Raw genomic sequence first — 21,743 nt, forward strand, 5'->3', positions numbered from 1 at the left:
ACCCCAAACTCACAGATCCTACTTCTATTTCACAGAAATTGTACATTTATACAATTAAATCTCTTGAAAGCTTGAACCCTTTTTTGCTGTTTTGGAAATTCACAGTTGTGGAAATTCACACTCACTTGTATTACAGGAACAAGTCTGCAGCTAGGACTCAATTTGGAAGAAGTCTTTATTAGTCCAAAAGACACAAATTTCATAGACCTGAAAGCTACGCTGCAGCACTTTGATGACGACAACAGTTGTATTTTACCCTCGTTTTGCTAAGATGGTAATGATAATTTAAACACCGCAGGAACTCCTATGCACAAGTACAGCAACTGAGCACAAGTACACCACCATCTTTTTCAGTGATATATATTTGAGTACTTCCTTCTCCACTGGCAAGAGAGAGACAGAGTTTTGTTATGTTTGTAAAGCACCACGGGACACTGAGTCTGAGGCCATCCTTCAGATGACGCTGCCTCAGCACCCATCGCCTCTGTGCTCCCCAGCCTCCCCCCCTCCCCCATGTACTGCCCCAAACACGTACTGTCGTCTTTATCCCACTGGCTGAGAGCGGTGTTTGGGAGAAGCAGCTGCAGGTCCCGTTCTTAGGGTGAGGCAGGATGGCAAGATTATCTAATGGTCCTGGAGGCTCAGTTAAGAGAGAGACCGAGAGCAACGATGGACTACCTAAAAGCTCATGCGCAGTGTGTCGGGAGGAAGTTACTCACGGCCAGAGGAGGAATTAGCAAAGAGCTCTCGTGCTAAGACGAGGGAGAACAGGAAGAATATTTAACTAGCCAGTGACAGGCAGCGTATGCTATTGCTATGGAAAAGGGGTGTAAAGGGATACGGCATGCGGGCTGCGTGCAAGGCAGCTCATTCACCAAGCTCCTCTCCAGAATCACTCTCAGGCACAGACACAGAGCCTGGATCCCGGGTTCCAGAAAATGTATCCCAAATGTAATCGAGCAGCTGGGGACTGTGAATTAAAAGGACCTTATGGAAGTGGAAAAAGAAACCTCAGTGTGAAGCACAAACTCAGGAAGGAGAAAGCTGGGGAGCTATTTCTGTGTACCAGAACTTCACTTTGTAATCTTCTGTCAGCTCCCAAAGGGGACTGCTTTTATGGAGCTCGAAAGCAGTGCCATTTCTGTTCATTTTTATATAGTAACCTCCCAACAATGTGCTTCAGCCTGGCCTGTGGGCCTAAGAACATTATAGAAATACTGTACGGCTACAGACTCGATCATCATCTTTTTCCTTTGCCACAGAATTATTTACTGCAGAATGGTCCAGTTTGGGGGACTTTCTCCCCATGAGCCATACAGGCAGCACAAACTCTGTGTAGAATGAAACGGTAGAAGGAACATATTTCCAGTCCTACATCTTCACACAGATTGGCAGAAGAAACAATTCCCTATTCTGTGACAGATTACTGGCACACAGGAACAAGATCTCCATTCCCCCGACTTATCTTCTCCTGGGAAAGGCAGAAATCCAGATGGAAGTGTGTCCCCTGAGCTGGATTCAGCTCAGGAATGAACAGCTGATCTAGGCTAATTCATCTTGGGTTGATAATATGTCTACTTCAGCTCTACTCAGGTATAAACAACTGCAGACATACATGCTACCAGAAAATACAAACCTCAGTTCTACATTCCTCCCAGTCCCTACCTTGAAGGGAGAGCAAAATAGTGGGAGAGTCACGTTAAGTTTGAGCAGCACAAATTTGTTCTATTTCCACATTCCTTCCCATAATCTATAGTTTGCTGATGTTGGTGTAACATTTTCCTTCCCGTTTTTTCCAGTTACCCAACATTGCTATGCGGAACTTACATGACAACAAAAGACTTGTACTTAAAATTGTCAGCAAATGAGAATAGTATGATTATTAATAATTTTTGGATCCAGCAGAATTCTCAGCCTAACTCTACCCTGAAATGGAGCAGATGGGCTATAAGCATTTCATTCTCATTTGCTACTTTTGAACTATTCGTAGAATTCCCTATCCTCAGGTCACTGAGCTATGGGAAGTGTGTCTTGTGTCTCTCTACTAAATGAAGATTTTGGTATTTAGCTTCACAAAATCTATAAGGTAGGCTGATCCCCCATGAATAAACTGTCTAACAAGCAGAACATGGTAGACAAGGAAGCCCACAGGTGAGAGAGGAAGGCATACAGGGATTCACAATGGGGGAAAATCCTTCCCCTCCCAAATTCCCTACAGAATCAAAAGATGTTCAGGGTGGAATAATGAAAATAATAGCACAAACTTAGGAAGAGGAAAAAAGGAATGAAAAATTACAGTAGAAAATTTAAGTGCAGGTGCTGCTACATTGAATAATCAATGGTTCACCTTTTCCAACACTCACTCCCTCCCACAAGGGGCCATTAGAGGTAAGTGCAAGATGTGCTCTAAGGGTCCATGACAGAACTGTCTACCCATACAAATAACTTATTCCAAGGCCCTAGTCATTGGCAAAAGCTCTAAGTCACCATTTTATCTCTTATAATCACAAACTTTTATTACTGACAGCAATGCAAAAATTTTATTGAACCCTTTTGTTTGTCTTACATACAGTTTGTGTATTAAAATCACATGAAATAAGTAATGCTTTAGTATGAATTTATAGGTATCCCAACGAAGTACAGTGCTCAGTACCATAGAGTGTGGTAGAAAATTTAAATGAAGATTTTTTTCTAAACATTTTTCTCAGCTTTTCTACTGACTGAAGAGTCAGGTACAATTTCAAGGGCCATTATTAACTTTCCACATACAAAAGCTATTTATTTCAGTCTATATAACGCACAGTGATCACAAACATGTCATAATGAGTATGTTGCAAATGAAGATCTGCAAGGAAAGTGGAAGCCTGGAGTCACCACAGATGAAGTGTTATATGGTATGGCTGTGGCTGCTTTAGCCACAGCACAGCAAGCCCTGAACCACACAAAGGAAAGAGTTATGGGAAGAAAACACAGCAAGAGGAGAACAACCTCGTGACATTTCCAGTGTAAATCTTCCATTTCTGTAAGGTTTTCCATGAGAAGGAAATACCACTGCCTCCCTCTCTTTTTTCCTTAACACGTTGAGGGGGGGGTGGAACAACTGATCTGGTCAGAGATAGCAACTCCATCATGACACAGGGGAGACAAAGGACGTCAATCTAGTGACAGATATGAAAGGCTTTGCTGAATTTCATGGAAGAACACGGCCCCCATGGGACAAAACTGCAGTTAAATTTATGCTGAATCCCTTCCTAGGACTGGCACCCAAATCCACTGGATCATTTGTATTTGCTCTCTCAAACATTAGGTCTGCCAGCTTCCCCTCAGGCATGAGGATGTGGTCACCAAAGTACAAAACTAAGCTGTAACCACAACAAGTATTTGGGAATGTTATCTGTGTTCATGTTTTTAGCATGTATTCTCACTTGCTCAGGGTTATCTCAGCAACTTAGGCCCTCCAAGTCACATGTACAGCAGATCTTCCAAATATAAAATTTCATCAAAAAGCACAGAGAACAGCAATATAGACTTGACCGTTATTTAAATAATTATTTTTTTTAAAAATTTGCAATCAGAGGCAAAAAATCACATCAACTTGCAAAACTGCTTTTCTGACTGACACATCCGTCTTATTTCTGTGCTTCAATGAAATTCCCATAGCAAGTGAGAGAATGGGGGCCTCTGGTACTGTTAGAAAGTACTATAAAAACTTCAGAAGTATATAAAAATATTGTTCTGAAGCAGAAGAAAAGTAATCACGTGTCTGCAGTTTGTGCTACCTGAAGATACTGTGAGAGTACCAAAACGGCTCAACTAAGGCCACCAAGGAGCAAGTTTTTGCTTGCTGCGCATGTGGACTTGATGCCAGCAGATAAGTGACAATTCTGTAGAGCTTGCCCACCCTCTTGGTGAGCTGCCTTGTAGGCAGGCACATTATTTTGCCTGAAACTGGGAACTCAGAAGGTCATTTGCAATTCTTATCAGCAAAAGCATCAGGTGAGCGCCTCTCTGATTTTGGCTTCTCGATGTTCTGCCTATGCTTGATGGACTAGCAATGATACTAGAAGCAGATTTGCTCCCCATACTCTCTCCTTCATAGGTATGGGTACAATGACAAAATTTTAACCCAGATTTTTATTATATCAGTTGGATTGTCTGAGGACAACTGAGAACTTTCTGTTGTTAGTGATATCAGCTATGTAGGGTATGCCTATCACTGACAGCAGATACGCAGGGAGTTTCATCCTCTAGTATTAATGTTACATGTCACACTTTTACATCTGCTGCTTTAGATTACAAACAAATACAGAATGAAAGTAAAAATGGAAATGGACTGAGGAGAGGCATCCACTGCAAAACTTCTATCAGAAATGTTACAGAAATGTTTCTGTATGCATTTTTAAACAGAGTGTTGTAGAAAAATTTGGTTCATATATACTGGACCTTCTTTTTCTTCTAGGATTCATAATGCACGGCTCCCCAAAATACTCCTAATAACTGTAACCCTAATTTATTTGAGCCTAAACTCATGGCATGTTGGATCAACACTCAACAAGAAGAAACAGTGATGTGTGCAGGCTGATGTAGCTTCTTGTAGCAAAAATTCTGATAGCAAATAGCTAGCCACAGATCTAAAAGGTCACTTTACTGGAAGAAGGGCCTTGAAACTAATGAGAGGCTTAAACTTTTTAAATGGTCATTATCAAGCTAGTTTGTGAATTCCCACATTACAGTTGTAAGTCAAATCAAAGTAATTTGCGCTTCCTTTTCATTCACAGTCCAGGAGCAATACTATAAATTAATATTGAGGGATGGTGAGGAATACATGTTCATGTATGCTCACCTGAATGCTCAAAAATCTCCTACAGAAACTTAAGAAGAACACGGCACCCTAGCTTCTTTCTTTCACAATGCAACATTATTGTCTTCTAGACTGGCAGCTATACTATTAATATCTAGGGTAGCCATGAATCAACAGGCTGGATGATAAGGAAAGCTGCCTAAAATGCCTTGTCCAAGAGCAATTTTCCTATAACATGGATGACTCGTAATCATGAAAAGACATATGGTCAAGTTTCTATGACATCTGCATCTGATCTTGTCATAGCCAGGCTCCTTTTAGCCAATTAAGCAAAAGAAAGGCACTTTTCTAGAGCATGATTCATGGTAGCTGTCTAAAACTGGGCAGATGAACCAAGTTTTAGCAGTATCTACCTCTCTTCATTGACTGTAAAGGTGACTCAGAACATCAGGTGACTAACTAAAACGCTAATGTCTAAAGGTGGGTGAGGAGGATCCTGCCTATAAAGTCTAAGAAGTGCTTTAGAAGGTCTGCATGAATGCAAGTTACCATTGTCACTAGAGAACTTCCAAAAGAAAGAAGCTAAAGCTTCTATTTTGCTGAAGGCAAATAAGAGAGCTTATTTTCACTTTCACCCCAAATCAGCACCTGACCATGTGAAGTCATCAACACAGCAGGTGAGATGGGCCTACAACAAAACAAGTCGAGACGTACCGAAATGAAAGGTGAAAAAAAGGTCTGTGGGAAAGAGAAGCACACATAGTTTGCAGAGAGGGCAGAAAAGGACAGGGGCCTTGCAATCTGAATGATACGCAGGAAAACCAAATTCAGACACGTTCCTGTAAAGCCACCTCGGAAACATAAACACTCTTTCAAGAAAATCCACGTTCCCAAACTTCTTCTAAAAGGACAGATGTTCATGAATCTGCAAACAAGACAGGTCCTCTCTTGAACAACGCCACCCCTCCTCTCAGCTCCAGCAGTACTCCAGACTGCTAGTTTTCTCAGACATTTTGTAGGGCCAAAGATGGAATAGCTGATCCCTCCATCCACCGGTTGCCCAAGTCCTACCCTCTGCCTTCACCACATACTGCAGACAAAGAGAAGGAAAGCTTTCTGCCTCTTGTTCTGCTCACTGCTGTTAAGACATTTCTTCTAATAGGAAAGGTGGCAACACAGCAAAAGCAAAATCTTAGTGGGTTGGGTAAATTCTTTACTCCCTAAGAAATCTCGGGCTGCAGCACTGAGTTAAGCTATTACAACATCCAGCAGGCCCCTCTGTTTATACTGTTACCTCCTTTGTGCAAATTGTTAACCCTCCCAAATGTGTTAAGTCTCTAAAGCTTTACAAGTTAGAAGATCAAGTTTTACAGCCTGATTCATAGGTGCATGAGTTATAGTGCGTGATCTAGTAGGCACTGCTCAAGTATAGTGAGAATCAAAACTTTGATCTGTAAAAATCAAACTTAGCTGGAAAAAATACATTTGATAACAAAATAAACCAGCACTTCAAAGCCATTATACCCTGCATTATACCCATCATCACACCCTATGTGAAGGTACTGCACATCAAATAATCAAAGATTCCAGCATGAACAATTAAAACACAATTTACTCAGTAACTACTTTGAGCCTTCAGTCATATTTGCGTCCAAACACCAGAAGAATCTGTAGTACACACAGGAGGTATTTAAAGAAGAAAGACAAGACACAGGGAAAGATTAAAAATACCCTTTCAGAGACAGTCTATTTTTCCAGTTATGTGTGTTCCCAGATAGATCAGAATTCTCCGAGAATACAAAACAAGGATCACTCAGCTATCTGTAATGCTACATTGATTAAACCTCCCAAAGACATTTGTAATCCATATTTCAAACCAAATTACCTCCATTTTTAAGCAATTCTTGCACAATGAAGTACAATTAAATGTAATAGTCTCCTTAGAAAGCCCACAGGGGAAAACACAACTGAACAGGTTCAGCAAAAAGTTAAACATTCTGGTTTAAATATAAAGTTTTAACCTAAATTCACATTCTTTACAAAGTTTCTAGAAAAAAACTCTGTAAAGTTAGTGAAAATGAATGAGCAGGAGCCTACATAGGTGGAGCCAGTCATCTAGTATAGCCCTCTGAAGCACTGGGCCTTACCTATTTGTCTCTAATGAAACAGGTGTACTAAATCAAGCCCTGGAAACACTACATTTACACCACTGTTGTGCAGCAGCAGGGCAATTAATTAACAGTGACATCAATAGAGTCATATGTGAAATGGGTATTTTTCAGAAGGGAGTCAGGAAAAAAATGACAAAACATGCATGTCATATAATTCACAAAGGGAACTAGAATCAAAGAGGAAAATGACTGCCAAAATTCTGCAAACGGAAGTTTTGAGGGGGAGAGTCAAGCTGGAGCCACACTAATAACAGAATCAGAGTAATCTGGGGCAGGAAGGGACCTCAAAAAGTCAAGCTGTCCATCCCAGTTTGGTGGCACCCTGCATATTTTGTTTGTAGGCCGTATTCCTGCATCCAAATTTTTAATGACAGTTAAGACAGGCTGGATGAAACCTTGCCTAAAGACCCCACCAGATACATCTTCCCAGTGCGACAATGAATAGATTTAATAACTTCTCTTTTGGCGCACAAGGGATTGAAAAACCACTCCAAGCTTGCAGAGACTGTATTTATGTTACTTCTTCATGGTATTCAGATGGGGGTATCATGAAGGATGGGTCTTCTCAAAGACTCACCTATTTCTTCCCTAAACCACGTGGCCAAATATACCACTAGCAGTGGTGTAAACTGTGCTCCTTGGCAGCTAGTACTGGCTGTTTTGCCACAACCACACCACTTTCTCACATGCTTAGTTTAAGATTGATAATTACCACACGCACGTGGTGTATTTTTTGGCCGCTTGCGCCAGGCAACTTGGTGGACTGCAGTTCCCCCCGCCCGCCTTCACCTCCCCAACACAGCCGCCCAAAGCCGGGTGTCACCCAGGATCCCACCTGCCTCACCAGGCTGCGGGGAAGCTTTTGCAATCCCGCCTTGAAAACGGATCAATCTCCTACTCGCCCCCTCAGGGTGCGGGCACAGTGAAGGTCTGACTCGGGTTAATCTGGCCAAAAGGATCGGCCAACACCGGGACCCAGCGCTAAATCCCGTTATCCCGTTTCAGCCCACCGAGGCCGCATTTGCCGTCGAAATGCTCCCTGCCCCGAGGAGCGAGGCCCGTGTGTGCGAGGCGACCCCCGCCACAGGCCTCCCGGGCGGCGAGGCGGCACGGCGGGGGCTGGCGCGCTCCCCTCTGCGGGCACCCGCGCTGCCGCCCCGGGCCGCCATCCTCCAGGACGGTGCAGGGCAGCTCTCCCCACCCCGAGCACCGCCATTTGCCGGCATCCTTCCTCCCCACCGCGAGTGGGACACCCCCCGCCCCGCCACAGACGGGCGCCTCGCCCTTCCCGCGGCGGCCCCGTCGGGGTCCCCTGGGCTGGCGCGGGGAGCCCTTCGGCGGGCCGGCACCTCCATCCCTCTGTGCCCGGCTTACCTTGGCGGGCGGGCGGCGGGGGCCGCCGGCTCCCGGAGGCGCTGCGAACAGGGCGGTTCTGCGGCACCCTTGCACGGCGGGAGCTCGCCCGCCCTCTGCCTGTGGGGAAGTGGGGCCGCCCCGCGGGCTACCGGGCGCCCCACAGCGGGAGCCGCCCCGGTGCGGGCAGCACCGCCCTCCGCCTTCGGCCCTGAGGGCAGCCCGCTCTCCGCGGCGTGAGACCCCCTTTGTGGGTGCAGGGGGAGCCGGACTCGCGCCCTGCGACGGCTTCGACTCGCCGCTCGACGCCCACCCGAGGGCTGTGGAGAGCCGCGGCGGCCGCCTCCCCGCAGCCTTAGGGGCAGCTGGGGTGTCCACAAAATGGAGCCTGCGGCTCACCCTGCAAGGCCGGCATAGCTGGAGGCCCAGGCGAGAGGCTGTGGCCAGTGCGGGGGCAGCAGCCCTGCGGGGCAGCCCAGCCCTGCCTCCACTGCTGAGCAGCAACATCAGGTGCTCCCTGATTTTGAGACAGAAATATATTTCTTCCCCTACTCTGTTTGGTGACTCTACGTCTTATTTAAATAATGCTGCGGCAGGGCAGCAAATGGCTTTCATGGCATTTTTATGTCATTTTGTAGCATTGCAAAGTGCCACTTTGAGGTGTACTTACTGAGTAGAAATGATCTTATAACACTTTAAAAAATTCCATAAAAAGATGGGGAGAAAAAAAATAATCAGGGGTTTCCATATGAAGTTCAAAAGGCAAATGTCAGTTAGAAAATTCAGTGCGGCCCTGGCGGCGTTAATGTCCTCAAGTTAAAAAGATGAGATTCTAAGTGCTGCTAGGCGGCATGCAAATAGACCCCTCTCTTCATCTAAAATCCTATTTTTATTGTCCATAACTTTGCCAAACCAATGCGTTTAGCTAACTTAGATATCTAAGGCACTGACAGACAGTGAAGTGTAGTGAATGAAGGTGAAGTTGTCACCATCTCCTACTTCGGTTACTTTAGTTTAGAAAGATCATCAGGTAGTTTAGCTTAATCTTGTGTTTACAGGCTATTTATATTAAAACACCACATTTTGCTCCAAAGCAGCCAAGAAATCTCATGTTCTGTTCTGCCAACGCTGCTGGAGATAAAATAATTATAGCAGAAGGATGGTAGCATTTTAAATTACCATCACGTTTTGCACAGCAAATATGTTTCAATGCTTTAAGGGGTAATTGCTTTGAAAAATTCCAGCTGAGACAGCTCAGCCATATTTAAGAATGCATTTAGGGAATAGTACATTGTTCTGCTCATGTTATTTAAAAAAGCCCAAGTTATTTCAATGAGAAGCTGGCTAAAATTTACCAGAGACTTTGTTGAGGTCATAGCTGCGTCTTTGGCCAGGCACATGAAAATACATCTAAATTTGGCAAACTTCTTAGCATTTGAAAAATCATGCACATAGCTAATAAACAGTCATTAGTTCAGCAGCTTGGGAATCTGACATTCCATGGATACTGCATATTCTCTTTGCCGACACCTTTCTGTTGTTCCTTTTGGGATCATTATGGTGCCAAGGAAAGAGGTGATTTCAAAAGATCGATTGGCAATTAATTTTTTTTGTAATTATCCCAAAGTCAATTTTCAAATCAACACTTTGCAGTAAACACTTTGTGTGTATTAATGCAGTAAACACTTTGTGTGTATTAAAAGAATAGTATTTGATGGTGCATTTTGTTGTCAAAAAGTGTTATTTCACTTCTATATGTGACCTACCAGTAACATGGTCACACCCTGGTTTCACACTTATTTTGCTGTTGTTGAAATACATGACCAAGATACTCATTATGATAATGTGGAAAAGATCTGTTCTGCTTGTACAAATGAGCCTTTCTTTTCTCTCTATCTAGATTTGTTCCTGTCCTCTCCGAGTATCCTGAAATAAGGCTGAGAAAGTTGGCAGTATTTTCCAGCTCTCTGTGTACCTGTCTGTAACAGATAGTCATCATTCTCTCTAAGAGGAGTAGTGGAGTTGAGAATGGCACATCTCTAGAAAGCAAGGAGAAAATAATAGAAATCCCAGAAAAATTTTAATGCTATCTGAGAAGGTTTTGGGCTGCATTCAGGAGCACGAGCATTGTGCTCCAGTGGGATGGGTGGAGGCCATCATGTATTCATAAGGAAGAAATGTGGTGAGTGAAACATTGCAGCAGATATGGACTTGATTAACAGCATGTGTCCTGCTGTTAGAGAGAGAAAGTTTGGGGCAAGAGCAGGTGGAAATATGTAATGCTTCCTAATTTGTTTTCTCCTCTCTCAGCTAAAATGAATGTGCAGCAGAATCATTCCCCTGAATTCCAGCCCTCCATTCTGCGCTTCTCCAAAAACTTTTCTTTTTCTGATCAAAAGAAGAGACACGCGCCCCACCCATGTTACAATCGTGTGTTTCACAGCAGTTGCATGACTCAAGATCTAACCCATGCGATTACAAATCGTTCTTTTCCTTTTCTTATCATGGGAGAGTAGATCACTGGGTAGATATGCTGTCATTATACACCCTCAGCTGCGGGGAGGGGGGGAGCTTTATTAACCTCCACAGCCCTTGCTGATTGCATTTCATTGAAATGTAAGTTTCTGTAAAGCAGCAGACAATTTAGAGTTAAAGCAGGACATCTAGTTTTGAAAGGGAACAAATAGATAGGTTTCTGGTGTCAAGAAACCAGCGTTTCATTGGCAAAAAAAGGTAGTGTTTTACCATATATGTATTCCCTTAAGTTTCATTGACATCACTGATAACGGCGTGACTTTAGAGAGCGACCTTTATTTCCTCTACAGGGTAAACGTGACACCACACTGACTAGAATCTTACCTGCCCTGAGTAATGCAGGATCAGCCCATAGCCCTCAGCGTTATGAATGGAAAGGGTGCAGATGTGTAAAATACTGCCAAGCCATTGTGCCACTGGCCAACAGTAAAAAAAAAAAGAAAATAAATATTAATCAATGTATTAATTAGATCTTTTGTTATAGCAAAACTCATAAAATACAATTAAAAGGTTTGTTTGGGTTTTTTGTTATTTAAACAAAGCAACTTTGGGAATGATGGAAGAATGACAGTTTTGATCATAGAGGGCAAAGGCATAGATACAAGCTACAAAACAGGATAAAAAAGTATCAGTTTAAGGCAAGTGATATCTAAAGGATGGAGTATCCTCTTTTCAAGTAGTTAGTACCCTGCAGACACTGTGAAAATCTTTGGTACAGTGACTGGATGATCCTCTGGGGTACACTGGATAATTTCTTTCACCAACACACTGTTTTTTCCAGAAACCTTAAAGAGGTTGCAATTAGTGTGAAGTGAATTACAGCACCACATCAGACTGCAATGTCAGGGCGTTCTGGAAAAATTTGTATCTCTGTTTGGCATCTTCCTAGATTATAAGGCCAAAAGGAGAAAGTATAGGGATAAGCACGTAGCAACTATAGGTCTTTCTTATGCTCTTCCAATAAGAATTAATTCTATTTAAGGTTGGGGTGGGTTTTTTTTTTCATATTCCTTTGTGATTGCGCAATACTGTGGAAGACCTGTAAACTATAAAACTTCCTATGAGAAAGCCAGAAGGCTCTCATTTGAGATTTTATATGTAAGAAATTACCAAAAATAGCTTTTGAAAAATCACAGAAAACTGAATTTGAGTACAACTGCATTGAATACAGAAGCTAGTGAACAAGCACAGCACATATAATTCTTTAAAATTAGAACACATGAAAAAACAAAATCTCAACGTGCTGAAGAGCAGGTATGTGGCCAGATGAATTTCTTTCTGCCCATCTGTCCTTCTGTCTTTTTGATGGCATCTTTCAGCGACTCAGAACTGAGAATACAATTTTTTCTCCGTAACTATTCATAGGAAAGCTTATTTACATTGGTTCTTACAGTGGAAAACCAAAAGCAAAACAAAACCCCAACCTGGAGGAAAAGCTGAAGAAGAGGTTCAAAGTCTATCTGAAAGTGTCAGCAGTGAACCTAGCAAATTCACACTTTTAACTGCAGGAAATTATGACAGAAGTACTTCTGAAAAGTTTATGATCAAAGCTTAGTTATTAAAGTTCTGTCCACTGTGATGATTTCAAGATGGTTTTCCACTTTTTTTTTTTCTTTGTGTATGGTAAGGCTTCAGGTTAGTCAGTGGCTTCCATTTCTACATGTAGAATATGTTCAGGCAACAATTTACGTGTCCAAGCTTTACACTGTTAAAATTTCAAAGGCCTTGATTCAAAAGCCGGAGATGCCTGAGGGAGCCTTTTTCCCTGGGTTCAATGAGTTTTAGATCAGAGCCTAAGTTTTCCAGCTCTCACATATACCACTCTGTGTACATCCATGTTTCTTGTGACTGTTTATACATAGCGGATATATATCCCTTTCTGGTCTTCGAAAACATCTGTTCAAGTCAGACCACTTCACTGTGACAGCTAAGCATCTAACACAAATTGCAGCTGAGGTAGGAAAAGCCTGACTACCATATCTTGTTTATTAGCTTTATTAATCTTATAATAAAATGAAATTGTCTGCACCCCTAAAAGGAAATGTGAATATTGTGAAATGGAATATTGAAATCTCATCTAACTTATTCAGAATGCTGCTTGTTATTAACTAGAAAATTGTAACCTGAGGGTCTTCATTTGAAAATGTCAGCATTTATTATTAACAGTATTTCTTTAGCTTTATAAGATAGGCTTTTAGCCATTGCTCAGAGCAATGTGTACAAAAATTAGCTTAATGAGAAGCATCATTTAAAAGTGGACATTTGATTTTATTAATGCTGTGTGTTAGATCTCACCTGTGTGACAAAATAAGCATGATATGAGCAAGGTTTTCAAGCTTCTTACTGAAGCAAATATAAAAGGCATTTGATGACAAAAGAAGATGGAATTACCTGGCTCCATTAATAGAAATAAATTAATGATGTATTTTACTTTGTTGAAGCTGTTCAACCCTTTCCTTACTCATTTCTTTCCTCTGTGATTTATTTCCCTATGCACTTTTTTTCCTGATTGTTAAAATTTGGTAAGCATGATTTACACAGGTAGAATGTTCATTTACAGTTTCTTCCAAAGGTCAGCCTGTGTTAACTCATGCGAGAGCCAGCTCTGAAGTTGATCCTCTGATCACACCAGTGTTAAACTTTCCCCTTTGCTTGCTCCCTGTTGACTGTTTGGTTACATTCACATGAATATTAAAATTTACCCCATTGCCTGGACGCCCACAACTATGTAATAGTAGTTGAAAAAAACTTCATAATTTTATTTTGAGATTTTTTTCCTGTTATTCAGGGTTCAAAATAAACCTGTATCATGCCCCCACAGACACACTCCCCTTCCCCTGTAATTTTCACAGTGTTTTACAGAAAGCTTTATGGAAATAACTGTCAGTATTTTTGGCTTGTTGGAAAGTATCCCCAAAATCTGAGTATGTATTTACTCATCTTTCCATCCCAGTGTGTAGTTTTCAAGTCCAAATGCTATGTTACATCTTTTTGCACATGCATTTGATTTTCTGTAGCTGCGTGTTAATATCAGGCTGCAAAGTTCTCTGCTGTTTATAGTAAATATATCTGTCACTTGGAGCATATGTATAGTGGATAGCATTTGGCCGGTTATAATGTGCAAATTACACACTGGTGAGGGTGAGGGATAGTACAAGGAAAGTAGTCCTATAAAGTAGCTGTATTTTCTTTTCTAATGTGAAGAAGTGAGAAGTGGAGGTTTTTCACAATCACTTGTTTCCCATTAGCATAAGCACTGTCTGCAAGGAACTGATAGAAACCTTCAGAAATAGTCATCAGACCTATTTTTTTCTACAACAAAAGATCCTGATAGTTCCTGCAGGATAGGTTTTAGCTGTGGGGACCTTACTGCTCATAAGGGGCCAAAGAAGGAAGCAGAACTTGCTTGAAGTCCTTGAACTAAATATGGAATCAGATGGGGAAAACTGATAGAGTTTCATCTTCTTGCCCCACCACAAAGGGAGGTGCATATGAAATTAACTCATGCATATGAAATCATCAGATGGAATTTGGGTACACAGACAGTCCTTTCTGGTAGGTCCCAATGAGCCAGACCAATTGATGTCATAGCAGTGCAAGTCTACAGAAAAGGTATACTTTGAGGCTAAGAGCTTTGTCACACCGTGACAGCTTTGTCCTGTCTTGACCACCTCAAAACATTATGTTAGATTTCTGTAAGATACAGGACAACTGTTAAGCAAGTAAATATTCATCAATTTCCACCCTACCACAATCTTGTGTGGTGCATGCTAAAAGAAAAGCTACCTGCCAGAGCTGATCACACTGCAGTGGTGATCTCAGCTCATGCTTGATGGTTTACACTGCTGCTGATAAATAAGTGTAAGATTTCCAGGGAACTTTTTAATTTCACTTGAGTCCATAAATATTTGCCTCCATAAAATTATAGATTACCTGAAGGGTAGTACGTACCCTGCTCGGGTAATGTACAGCTGAGCTCTGAATATTACTATTAAGAATTTGGAGACATTGACCTTTCTATCCTTTCCTCTTCTACAGCTCTCCATGGCCTATAATTGGTGCTGTGAGCCAAGCAAGAGTCAACGTGAGACTCTCCTTCCACTGCGCAAAGAAATGACATCACCCCACCTGTGGCCAGTTGCATCACTTTTGCTCAAGACTAGCATCTCACATGATTCACAAGAGCATAAGACAATGAATGATTTACTGAGATAGATGTTGTAACCTAACAGTATTTTCCAGATGATGTTGACAATATAGTTTTCCATAAAATGCAAGTCAAAGATGAGCTGTATTTGAATTCAAAAAAACAAATAATATATAAAAGAGGAACTTGACAATAGCATTGTGCTTCCTTTTGTAGGGTTGTTTTTTTTCGAATTTTAGTAGGAGGAAGTGAATTGTCACTTCCTCTTCCATTTAATAACTTAAGTTTCTACACTGCACAGTTGCAATGTACGGTTTGTATTACTTTTAGAATATGGTTATAAAAATACTTCAAATACTGTCATATTTTCCTCATATGATGGTTTGAGTGTCCAGTTGTCAGACATTTCTATTCTTGGCTAGTGACACAACCATCTGCTGACCACAAAGGAGCTTTCTATGAGAATAAGGTAAAGCGAGCTTTGTCTCAGCAGCAGTAGTTGAAATCATTATACAGCTTGAGTATTCCAGCCCAGAATCATATGCTTTACCAGTCTTTCATGTTCCTGGGGATGAGGGTTTCTACGTACCAGCTATGTCAGTGGCAATTATAAGAGTTTCTTGCAGGACACATTAAGGCAGGATGTGGCTTTGGTTTGGGGGTAAAATTTTCACCAAAAGTATTTCAAACAATGAAACTTGCCTTTGAGAAAACTGTTCCTTCTGCTCTAAAAATATGATAACCATGAAAGATCTTTTGGCTGATAATGTTTTTCTGAAAGTAAGCAGATTATTTTTTCAAATAGACTTAACAACTTCAAGCTCTTACCAATTTTGTCCAGGATTTTCTGGAAAAGGGGTGTGTTCTAGTTTATGGCTGTATTTAAGCAAAGCAATTAAGGAAGTGCTTGTCCCATACCTGTGTTCAGTCTTCTGTGTTTGGTGTTTATACTCTGTGCTTTCTTATTCATGTTGAGGTTTCTGTTTCTGCTCCCTTTTTGACACAGTAACATTATTCTCATCTTTTGGATTATCTCTGAATGTAGTTCAAATTGTTGGTATACTCTTCACATTTCACTCTTCTGTATTATTTTTGCTCATTTTCAAATGAAAATCCTTTGCAGCAGCATTTAGATTATCCCCAGCTGACAGAGACCTTCCTAAACACTGGTAGCAGTAGGAGAGTAGCAAGTGTGTGTACTACATTGTCCCTGGATTTCAAAAAACCTTTTGAAGAGGCTTTTTAGAAGTTTCATATGCGAAGAATAAAACATGATGGCTCTTGTAAATTTTAATAAATGGGCAATGGAGAGATAAGAGCTGGTAAGTCTATAGTGAAAGAGAAGTGATGTGGAATGTGGAGGGTCCATAGAGGGATTTGAAAGTGAATATCAGCAGCTTGTGTTTGATGTAAGTGGGAAGCCAATGCCAGCAGAGGAATGCAGAGACTAAGTAATACAATAGAAGCATTGGGCCTAGAAAGTAATCTTCAGAGCAAGGAAGAATAAATGAGAAGGGAAAGACCACATCTGGAGACCAAGGATAAAGATATGAAATGAGAGCCTTGCTTCAAGCTTTGATGTATGGAAAGAGGGCACCTGTTTTAGTGCTGCAAAGAAATAATCAGCAATCTCTAGACACAGCTGATCTGGGATGATCTGGATATATTCTGAGTCAAAGATGATGCCCAGTTTACAGCATGGAAGGAAAGCATGTGGAAGTGAATATTTTCTTAAATCTCTTCATTGGCTCAACTTGAGCTTAAGTTGACAGCTGGATGAAGAGAAAAGTTGAAAAGCATACATTGCAAGTGAACCTGGATCATATAAATGTGCATTCCAAGTAAATTCAGCAACTGGCATGCACTGATATTTGAAGCAGTCAGTATTGTCATGTACATGGTATGCACTTGATTTGTTACTTGTAAAGGCTGTGAAAAATAAACTCTACCTTTTGCTCTGGTGGTAGTGTTGTAATGGTAATAGGACTTTCAGAGACCAGCACAGCATCTCTAATCATTTTTTTAATTCAGTTTTCCCTTCCTATGCAGACAGAATTCCTTGCCTTTTGATATAGACATACAAAAGGAATGTCTCATTTATGTGAACATACTCCAGAAAAAAAGTCTTAAACATTTACAACTTTGTGAATATATTATTGTCTCATAAAGTGAAGATAGTCTTGCTTCACAACACTATACATGACTTTTCCTCTGTAAGGGTCATATGAAATGAAAACCATAATCCTCTTCAACTAAAAATGAAAATTTCCGTAGGTTTAGTCTCTCTTCTGGGCTTCTTTTCCTCTAGTAACATTGAGCCTCACATTCTCCAATGTACCTGTTTCAAACATTTCTAGAGGGGAAGGAAGCCTGCTCATTCCCTTAAAGCACAGAAGACTGGCAATAAGCAATGGAGAGTGAGGTGAAGAAGCTAAACGAGGGTTTGGAAGACCTGAGTTGGCTTTCCAAGTCTGCCACTGGACATTTGTAACCAGGTTGCTAAAGGCATTTAAAGCCACCTAAAAATGTCAAAAGAGGTAAATGTCACCTTGAATTGTAAAAAATATTTGTGTCGCATTAGCTATGTTTATTGCCTAGACACCTTGAAATCTGCACCTTAACTGTCTATGAATCAAATCCTTATAGGTGAAGAATGGGGAAGGAACACTTCTTTAGGTCTCAGATGTGTTCTGAACATACCTGTGACCTTCTCAGAAACTCTGGCCACATATGTACCTCAGAGAGCTAGATAGGTGATTTAACCAGAGCACAGAAACTCTAACACAGCTCCTGAAAATACTGAGCAAACACAGGACGTAAGTTAAACTAGTGTAGTACATGAGAAGAAAGACACAGATATTTAGCCTGCTCAACGGCCTTTTTCTTTATAGAAACAACATTTTTGCCAGGTTAATATTATTTCTAGAAACGGAGGCCAAAACAAACACTCTTCTTGGACTATCTGAGGAAAATCTATCTTGAGTAGAATAAACTCAGCTGGGTCTTGATCAATCAGCGTTTGAAACATTTCCAGTTTGACTGTTAATGTGTTTTTTTGCCAAAATCTTAGGCTTTAAATTTATTTTAGAACTACATTGTTGAGGAAAAGTCTTTGTAATTGATCCTAGCCTATTTTTAGGATTACCAAAATAAGGTCTTGGGTCTTGATGGTGGGCAAATAGCCATACTGAAAAAAGATCTATAAACATCTCACAGCTTGCAGCAAAGATCAATGTAAACTGTTTACAAAGGGTATTTGAGAGACCACCAGACACTGGAGCATTATTGCAAAGAACCTTGTGAGTTACCGTGCAGAATTCTGCACCAGGAACCAAGGGAACTAATTTGCTTTTCTCTTATACAGCGAGAGTGTAGTTCCTCTCTTAAGGAGAAAACTGAGTTCTTCTTATTGATAGAATGGCACTAAGATAAGCTAATATGGGATGTTTGTTGCAAGAGGTTTTATAAGAGGTTGGAAAACACACAGAGAAACTGATTTACATCTGTAGTAAAGCTCCTTCACATGGGGTAAATGAGGATCAAGTCTACTGTATTTAGTAGCTTAAACAGCCTAAATTTAGCTGTCTTTCTGAGAATAACCCCCCCTTTTTTTAAAATTCTAAGCTTGCATACGGAAATGCTAAATTGTCAGCTGCTACAATGCTGCGCGCCTTTGCAGAAGCCATTTGTGGTGATGCCCTTTCCTTGTGTATGACAGAAAAACTTTTTACTGTATATGGGAAGCCTCAGTTTTTCTTGAATGAATGAAGATAAAGAACTGGAAACCTATATAATGCTCCGTGGTATCATTCCTGGGCTGTTTCTCCTGTTAGTCTGGAAAAATAGAAGTTCTCATGAATTAGAAGAAAAGAAAAAAGTAGCTATAGAAATTATTACAACTGAGTTTTCTTCCCATTTTCACCCTAAAAGCAAAAGGCACCAAGATACATTCCCATCTTCCTTGTAACTCTGCAGCCTGGCTTTTTTGAAAATATACTGATGTAAGTAGTGTGCAGAAAAATTATCTGGCATCTATCTGTCTTCTTTTTTGTTCTTTATGGCAGCCTCAAGACTGAATGGTGCTTTTTCATCATTAGTAAAATATAGACAACACTCAAGATTTTGTCATTTTGAATTCCAGGTTCAAGCCCCCATTTTTAACACTGATTGTACACTTGTCTAAAACAAAGTAGAAACATTATCAGACTCATACTTGATGTGTCTCTAATCTAGAGTGCTCACTGGAAGATTTCAGAGGTAACACTTTCCTTGGTTAGATTTCATTTCTTCATTGTTGGCCATTGCTTGACATAGTCATTGTTTCTGACTGTTAGACATAAATTGATAAGAGGTGATGTTGCCAAAAGCTTTTCAAAACTTTAAGTATATAATTTCAAACACAGTTGCTTTTTTTAAAAAAAATTTCAAGAAGACTAATCTTAACAGAATCCAGCAACTAAAGTAAAATATAAACAGGACCATCTTGTCCTACTTCCATATTGACAAGTCCTGGTCCAGAAGTTTTGAAAGTGAATGTTGGATCTCTTAGTCTGCTCATTTTTTATAACGCAAGTCAAAAGCCTCTACTCATACACGCTGTACTAAGCCAAATACTTTTTGTTTTGGAAAAACATTGTTTTGTGATGTGAAGATAAAGGATCCAGTCTTTCACCCAGCTAGCTCCAGATTTTCTAGGGCTTTGGGGTTTTTTTCTGCTTTGGTTTTCTGCATGAAATCCTGACACCATTTATACCTCTGGGTGCTTTACCATTGACTTTAGTGGGTCCAGGACCTTTTCCTCATTTTTCACTCCTATTAGCTTTTAAAAATATTTTCTTTAACCACCATCTCTTTTCCCTCAGGGCTCTTTGATGTTCCAAGAGTAGCTGGTACATTTTAATCCAACCTATACCATACTTACGTATGTTTACTTTTGCAGGGGCCATGGAGTTTTGATAGGTGGTAACCTGCCAGTGATTTATTTATACCAAATATTTAACACATGAGCATATACAAAACCAGAGCATATACAGAACCAAAGCTTTTATTAAGGCTGCAAAATAAAATTTTCATGACTTAGGAAATGCCAAAATTAAGACTGCTGATGTAAATTAATTTCTGTCACATTCTTTGCATACAGTATATAGCTTTTTATATGGCTTCTATGCTTTTTTCCGTAGACCACTGCCAGGGGCAAACACCTACCAGAGTATGTGTTGGTCCAATAAACTGACAACTGGCAAAAGCGTAAAAAACTCAAAGCATATCTTATAAGGGGAAAATCTGAGATAATTTTACTAGTAAGGGATATTTTAAAGATATAAAAACCTTATAAAAAACCTTTAAATGTCATCTAGTTCAACCTCCTGTGCAATGAGCAGGGACATCTTCAACTAGATCAGGTTGCTCAAAGCCCTGTCCAACTTGACCTTGAATGTTTCCAGGGATGGGGCATCTACCACCTCTCTGGGCAATCTGTTCCAGTGCCTCACCACCGTCACAGTAAAGCAATTCTTCCTTATATCTAGTCTAAGTCTTCCCTCTTTTAATTTAAAACCATTACCCCTTGTCCTATCGCAACAGGCCCTGCTAAAAAGTTTGTCCCCATCTTTCCTGCAGGCCCCCTTTAGGTACTGGAAGGCCACTATAAAGTCTCCCTGGAGTCTCCTCCAGGCTGAACAACCCCATCTCTCTCAGACTGTCCTCATAGGAGAGGTGCTCCAGCCCTCTGATCATCTTCATGGTCCTCTTCTGGACCTGCTCCCACAGGTCCACGTCTTTCCTGTGGTGAGGACTCCAGAGCTGGACGCAGTACTCCTGGTGGGGTCTCACCAGAGCAGAGGGGCAGAATCACCTCCCTCAACCTGCTGGCCATGCTTCTTTTGATGCAGCCCGGGATACAGTTGGCTTTCTGGGCTGTGTGTGCAGATTGTGGGCTCATGTACCAGTACCCCCAAAGTAGGTCTTCTGCCTCTTAGTAGAAGAGCTTTTTTATGAAGGTTTGTGAAAACAATAGGGTCTTCCAAAACTTAGCTCTAGAGTTGCTTGGGAGAAATCTTTCCTCATCACTTGTGTGCTGTTCCCACTACTATGATACGGGGACCCTGTGGAACAAGGCAGACCCTTTGTTAAGGTGGTTTGATAAGCTCAGGAGAATTTCTGATCAGCCTGGTAATCTGTATTTAACTACAAGCCTTCAAAGTAGAAAGCAAAAACCTCTGTCCATGCGATTCTCTCTATCCAAGCATGAATACATTAACAAGGATTCTGTGCTGCACTACTAGTGCTCACATGTGGCCCTACTGAAGAAGTGCAATCAGCAATTAGGAGAAGAGACAGCGACCCAAAGATTGTTACTTCAGGAGACTGAGACTTTTAGTACCAAACTAATGCTGATCAGCTAGTGTAGCCAAGACTGAGATGTTTTTATCATTGTGTCATCCAGCTATGAATGCATCTCTTTGGAAACACCATTCTGCTGGAATGTTTTCTGTCAAAAGTTGCTGGTTCATTGAGAGTGAAACATTTCATGAAAGCTTATCTCAGCGAGCCTTATAATGGAATACAGATAACTTTCGACAGTTGTCTGCCAGGCATGTCAGCTGCCAGTTTTCCATTCAGTCAGATCGACTCCTGTGTGGTGGTCCTCTTCCTTGTCTCAGGGATCCAGGAGACACAAGGACCTCCTGGGATTCAGTGATCCACTGCTCCAGAAGAAATCGTTGCTTTTTGGAAA

At 41.0% G+C, this 21,743-nt stretch overlaps 1 protein-coding gene across 3 annotated transcripts in view; it reads right to left on the reverse strand.

Moving 5' to 3' along the window:
* Positions 1 to 8,739, reverse strand: part of APBB1IP (amyloid beta precursor protein binding family B member 1 interacting protein) — a 66,942-nt gene extending 58,203 nt beyond the window's left edge. Inside the window, exon 1 of one of the 3 annotated variants that reach the window (XM_074574429.1) lies at positions 8,347 to 8,739. The gene's annotated coding sequence lies outside the window, so the exon portion shown is untranslated. Of the gene's footprint in view, positions 1 to 535; positions 667 to 8,346 lie in introns of those variants that run through there. The other 2 variants (XM_074574428.1, XM_074574427.1) reach the window with 2 other exon arrangements.
* Between the last annotated feature and the right edge of the window lie 13,004 nt (positions 8,740 to 21,743).

Source organism: Larus michahellis, chromosome 2 (genome assembly GCF_964199755.1).
Source record: "Larus michahellis chromosome 2, bLarMic1.1, whole genome shotgun sequence".
Lineage (NCBI taxonomy): Eukaryota > Metazoa > Chordata > Aves > Charadriiformes > Laridae > Larus > Larus michahellis.